Source organism: Oxyura jamaicensis, chromosome 26 (assembly GCF_011077185.1).
Source record: "Oxyura jamaicensis isolate SHBP4307 breed ruddy duck chromosome 26, BPBGC_Ojam_1.0, whole genome shotgun sequence".
Taxonomy (NCBI): domain Eukaryota; kingdom Metazoa; phylum Chordata; class Aves; order Anseriformes; family Anatidae; genus Oxyura; species Oxyura jamaicensis.
The window spans coordinates 1-6,556 of record NC_048918.1 but is presented as its reverse complement, the minus strand read 5'-3'; positions in this window follow the sequence as shown (position 1 = coordinate 6,556).

The window sequence follows — 6,556 nt, the reverse complement described above, 5'->3', positions numbered from 1 at the left end:
ACCGCCAAACCCCTTACCCGAAAAACCCTAACCCTAAAAACCCTAAAACCCCAACCCTAAAAACCTTAAAAACCCTTACAACCCTAAAAAAAAAAAAAAAACCCAACCCTAAAAACGTTAAAAACCCTACCCCTACAAAAAATTAAAGCCCTAACCCTAAAAACCCTTACAAGCGTAACCCTAAAAAACCCAAAAGCCCAAACTCTAAAACCCTAAAAAGCCCCAACCCTAAAAACCTAAAAAACCCTAACAGTAAAAAACCAAAACCCTAACAGTAAAAAACCCCTAAAGCCTTAACCGTAAAAAGCCCTCACTGCTCTAGCCATAAAGGCCCTCAGAGCCCTAAAAACCCTAAAGCCCCAACCCTAAAAACCCTTCAACCCTAATGCTAAAAACCCTAAAGCCCCAACCCTAAAAACATGAAAATCCTAACCCTAAGATACTAAAGCCCCAACACTAAAAACCCTAAAGCCCTAACCCTAAAACCCCTAAAACCGTAAACCTAAGAAGCCTTACAACCTTAACCCTAAAAGCCCTAAAGCCCCAACTGTAAAACCTAAAAAAGCCTTACAACCCTGAAAAGCCTAAAGCCCCAACCCTAAAAACATTAAAAAGCCTTACAACCCTAAAAAGGCTAAAGCCCACAACCATAAAAATGTTATAAAACCTACATCTACAAAAAATTAAAGCCCTAACCCTAAAAATCCTTACAACCATAACCCTAAAAAACCCCAAAGCCTGAACTCTAAAACCTTAGAAACACCCACCCTAAAAACCTAAAAAACCCCGACCCTAAATACTCCAGAGCCCCAAGCCTGAATACCTCACAGTGCTAACCCACAAAGCCCTCGCAGCCCTAAAGAAACCTAAAGCCACAACCCTAAAGACACTAAAGCCCCAACCCTAAAATTGTTAAACCTACCCCTACAAAAACCTACCCCTACAAAAAATTAAAGGCCTAACCCTAAAAACCCTTACAACCTTAAATCTAAAAAACCCAAAAGCCCAAACTCTAAAAACCTAAAAAGCCCCCACCCTAAAAACGTAAAAAAACTAACAGAAAAGCGCCAAAGCCCCAACCCTAAAAACCCCAATGACCTAACCCTAATAAACCCTTACAATCCTAACCCTCAATACCCTTACAATCTTAACACTTAGCCCTACCTAAAAGCCCTAACCCTAAAAACCCTAAAGCCCGAGCCCTAAAAACCTAAAAAAACTCAACCCTAATAACCCTCAAAGTTCCAACCCTAAAAACCCTCACAGCCCTAACCCTAAAAACCCTCACAGCCCCAACCCTAAAAACCCTGAAGACCTAACCCTAAAAACGCTTAGAACCCCAATCCTAAACACCCTAAACGCAAGCCATAAAAGCCTTAAACGCCCTAACCCTAGAAGCCTTAAACCCCCTAACCCTAAAAGCTTTCAAACCCCAACCCTTAAAACCTCCAAACCCCTTACCCTAAAAAACCCTAAAGCCTGAGCCATAAAAAAATAAAAAACTTTAACCCTAAAAACCCCTAAAGCCCCAACCCTAAAAACCCTAAAGCCCTAACCTTAAAAACCCTAAATCCCTCACCCTATAAACCCTTACAATCCTAACCCTAAAAACTCTAAAACCCAAGCCATAAAAACCCTATAGCCCCACCCCTAAAAACCTAAAAACCATAACCCTAAAAAACTAAAGAATCCTAACCCTTAAACCCCTAACAGTAAAAACTCTAAAGCCCTAACCCTTTAAAACCCTCACACCCCTAACCCCCAAAACCCTAAGCCCCAATCCCAAAAACCCTAACGTCCTAGGCCTAAAAACCCCAGCCGTTAATACCCTAAATCGCCAACCCTAAAAACCGTAACTGTAAAAACCCTAAAGAACTGCGAGAACTACATCTCCCGGCATGCTTTTGGGCATCCAACATGGCTGCCTGGAACCCCAGTGCCGGAGAACTACGTTTCCCAGGATTCCCCGTACTGTGAACATGGCCGCCCGGATGTCTGGAGTTAGTGAACTACATTTCCCAGCACTCTGTGTATTGTCAACGTGACCGCCCGGAAGTCGGCCATGATGGGTGCCCGGGTCATTCTGGGAGATGTAGTTCTCGGTAACTGGGGTTAGGGTCTTAGGGTTAGGGGCTAGGGTTATGGTCTTAGGCCTAGGGGCTGGGGGCTAGGGGCTGGGGCTAGTTTGCAGACGACACCAAGTTAGATGCGTGTGTCGAACTGCTCGGGAGTAGGAAGGCTCTGCAGGAAGATCTGGATAAGCTGGACCGATTAGGCCGAGGCCAACCGTATGAAGTTCAACAAGGCCAAGTGCCGGTCCTGCACCTGGGGCCCAACAACCCCAGGCAGAGCTACAGGCTGGTAGATGTGTGGTTAGAAAGCTGCCTGGCAGAGAAGGACCTGGGAGCATTGGTCGATAGTCAGCTGAATGGGAGCCAGCAGTGTGCTCAGGCGGCCAAGAAGGCCAACAGCATCCTGGCTCGCATAAGAAGCAGCGTGGCCAGCAGGTCCAGGGAAGTGATTGTCCCCCTGTACTCGGCTCCGGTGAGGCCACACCTCGAGTACTGCGTTCAGTTTTGGGCCCCTCACCACAAGGACGTGGAGGTGCTTGACCGAGTCCAGACAAGGGCTATGAAGCTGGTGAAGGGTCTGGAGAACAAGGCGTACGAGGAGCGGCTGAGGGAGCCGGGACTGTTTAGCCTGGAGAAGAGGAGGCTCAGGGGCCGACCTTATCGCACTCTACAGGTGCCTGAAAGGAGGCTGTAGCGAGGTGGTGGTTGGTCTATTCTCCCATGTGCCTGGTGACGGGACGAGGGGGAATGGGCTAAAATTGCGCCAGGGGAGGTTTAGGTTGGATATTAGGAAGAACTTCTTTCCTGAAAGGGTTGTTAGTCACTGGAATGGGCTGCCCAGGGAAGTCGTTGAGTCCCCATCCCTGGAGGTCTTTAAAAGACGTTTAGATGTAGAGCTTAGGGATATGGTTTAGTGGAGGACTTGTTAGCATTAGGTCAGAGGTTGGACTCGGTGATCTTGGAGGTCTCTTCCAGCCTGGACTATTCTGTGATTCTGATTCTGGAACATTCGAGTCTCCTCGGTTCTGCTGCAGAACACCTGTTTTGACTTGCTGTTGCTGTAGGGCTTCCCTCTGGGAGCTAACGTGGCGGTCCGTCGGTGTAGTAATACGTTGTCCGGACTGTTTTGGCAAAGACGTCCGGTCTGCCACTGGGCACGTACTGAAGGGCAGCTGGCACAGAGTCATCTCCGTAGTGTTTGGCAGATGCGGAGGGGGAGGAGGCTTGAGCTGCCTGCGAGCAGCTGTTCGCACAGTGTTTGAATGGTGCTAAAGAATGTCTGTTACTGAATCTTGAAAGATCGCAGGTGTAGAGTGTTTTTCGGTTTTGTCTTTTTCTTTTCTTTTTTTTTTCTCCAGCCTTAGATAAACCTTAGGAGGAACCGGTCAAAGGAAAGAGCGCCTTTTTAAAAAAAAATAAAAAAAAAAAAAAAAAAGAGAGAAAAAAAAAGAACAGCAGCTGCTCATGATGCTCTCTTTCTGATTTCTTGTGCTTTGCCCCTCCCCTTTCGCAGGTGATTGGGTTTGGGTGCCAGGCAGGGCCAAATGGTATATGAGCCCCAGGCATGCCTTCAGAGAGCTCATGCTGCCTGGGCTGCTCTTTGGGGTAAGTGCTTTGTTTTTCTTCAGTCAGTTGCAGGGTTCTTTATTCAGGTTGGAGTCTGTGGATTTCTAGATTTTCAGTGCTTGGAATTCACTTTATAGAGGGATATTCAGCAGAGGTTGCTGGCTCACTTGTTTTAGGGATGGTGGGGTACACTTCTGTTTTTGGGTTATATTTTAATCTGTAGCTGTATCAAACCACTTGTGTAACTCTTCAGAGGACTGGAAAGGGCTTGAGTACACGTTGCAAGAGGCTTGTCCATATAGGCACAGCATTATGAAGAGACTGAGCAGGGTCATATCAGAGTTACGTTATTAAATTCTAAAGGATAAGTCTGTGATCGCGGCGCCGCCAGGGGCAGAGAGTATGGTGTGTGAGCCAAGTGTTATACGAGCAATGTTATATGAGCCCCAGGCATGCCATCAGAGTGCTCATTTGGCCTGGCCTGCTCTTTGGGGTAAGTGTGTTTTCTTTTTTTCTTTTTTTCCTTCAGTGAATTACAGGGTTCTTTGTGTGGGTCGGAGTCTATGGAGTGATGCTTTTCCAAGGAGAGACCTGTATGCAGCTCTTCTTCAGGTGAGTAATTGTTATTGCATGTTAATGGATAGGATGACAATGTTAGTTTGTGTGTTCCAGGTCCCTTATGATTTTTGCGGAAGCATGGGGCTTACGGTGAGTCTTTGCCTGTCTGTCAAAGATTATCAAAGGTCCAACTGTGGTGTTAAATGATGGAGCAGGGTTTAGGAGAAATGTATCATCGAAGCTACCTGTGAAAGCATGTATCTGAAAGCAACAGCAGCAGGCAGGTAAGGTGTAGTCTTTTTCAGGGTTAGGGACAGTTTGTTTATGTTTTTGGAGCTTTTGCCTGTGGTTTTGCTTGCTGTGGAGTCTTTAGACCTTGCAGCGTCCTAGATTTTAAGTGCTTGGTATTCACTTTGGAGAGGTATGTTTAGGAGGGGTTGCCAGCTACCTTGTTTTTGGGAAATCATGGAGTACGGTTCCTTTTTTTTAAGTTATATTTTAATCTCTAGATATATCAAGCCATTTGCGTAAGTCTCTAGGGGATTCACGCAGAGCTTCAGTACGCATGGCAAGGGGCTTGACTGCACAAGCGCAGTATTATGAAGAGACTGAGCAAGGTCACCTTTTTCATCTGTCAAGGGTAAGTCTGTGGTTACCCCTGTTGGGGCTGCTGTGCATTCATTGCCTTTTGGCATGGACCTGAGGGTGTGTGTTTGTTTTTCTGGCTCTGGTCTCTGTGTTTGAGTATCCTGCAAGGGGCTGTACTGCTTGTGCGTCCATCACGGACATGACCTTCTCTTTTTGTTTCTTATACTCCAAGTCATGAGCACAGGACCTTGAACGAGGCATTAGTGTGAGTGGGTTGCAGTGTGGGCCCTGAGTTGGTCAGTGGATTTTGTTAGTTTGTTTTGCCTGTCAGGCAGGCTTTGCAAGCACCTTGTGACAGCGGAGTACAACTCCTGCCACGTTCCTGAGGCCCGCCAGATGTCAGCGGTTCCAGTTCCCAAAATGCTGGCGATGCTCGGAGCGCAAGGGGAGTTGGGAGCGTGATGCATCTCTTTGGGATGTTAGGTGAGCAAAGCGGTGGTACTGGGTTGGGGGACGTGGGTCCGGGGCTTCTTGGCTGTTGGGGTAGGGGAGCAAAGGAGTGGGAATAGATTGTTTTGTGGATTGTGACATTTGTCTGTTCTTTCTCCTTGGTCTAAGCCATGTGACCTTAGCTCGGCACAGTCGTGAACGGAAGCGCTAAGCCTGGATCAGGAAGGTGAGTGCAGAAAAGTTGGAAAGCAGGCAGTGTCTTTGGTTTTCTAGTCTTTTGGTCCACCTCTGGGTGAGTCCTCTTCTCCGGGGATGAAGAAGATACTGGGAACATCGTAGTTGGCCTCTGTGGTCCACACTGAGGATGGATTCTGATCCCTGAGAATTGAGTTCAGGGGCAAATGCTGTGTGTTGGAAGGTGGTTGGCAGGGGAAGGTGGGGAGTTGTCTAGAGGTTGTCTATGTGACTTCAGTAGCAGAGCAGGTCAGGTGACTACTGTTTTGTTTCTGAGGTGGGTGTTTCACTGGAAGAAGTTTGGCTGCCGTGCTGGTGCCTGATGGCGCTTTATTTCTGCAGGTGAAGAGGAGCCTCGTGCCTGAAGCAACATCCTGGCTCGCCTTTGTGTTCCTTGTTGAGGATGGAACCTGCCTCCCAGCATTCCCAAGCTAAGTTGGGGGGCAAGTGCTATGTTTGAGTTGGGGTTGTGAATGGACACATAGGGCAAGGGTCTGTGCTTTTAAGTCATTGCAGTTGATGGGGCCTTTCAGGATGGATCGGGTCAGTCAGAGAGATCATGTGAGGGGTTTCTGTCAGGTACAGCTTGAGCATGTGCCAGGCAGGGCAGTTCCAGCTTGGTGTCTGTGTTCTGTGTTGTCTGTGCTGTGCTGTTGCTCTTGGTGCTCGTCAGGCCCTGGGGCAGCCATCCTGAGGGAACTGAACACTTGACCTCATTGGAATAATGCTGACGCTCAATCAGAAGCTGAGCCTCTCTTGTCTTGCAGTGGGAACTTAAAGAGCTCACTACCTCTATGCGTGTAATTTTTTTTTTGTATCAAATATTTCCTCATAAGATCATCATATGTTACGCGTTCCTCAGGTCTTGATATCCTCCTTGCTTTTTGCAATGGACAGCTTAGACAGGCAACTTGGTAGCCACGCTGAAGGTCCTAAATGCTCGTTTCATCATTATAGGGCTGGTCTGAGCACTTCTTGCAGCCGCAGCTTAAAGTGCAGATGCGTTTCAGGTCTTGTGCGTCATACTCGGTTTCAGATCGCATCTGTTTCCATCATCACTGCTGTGGAAGTCATGTGGACTTCATCAG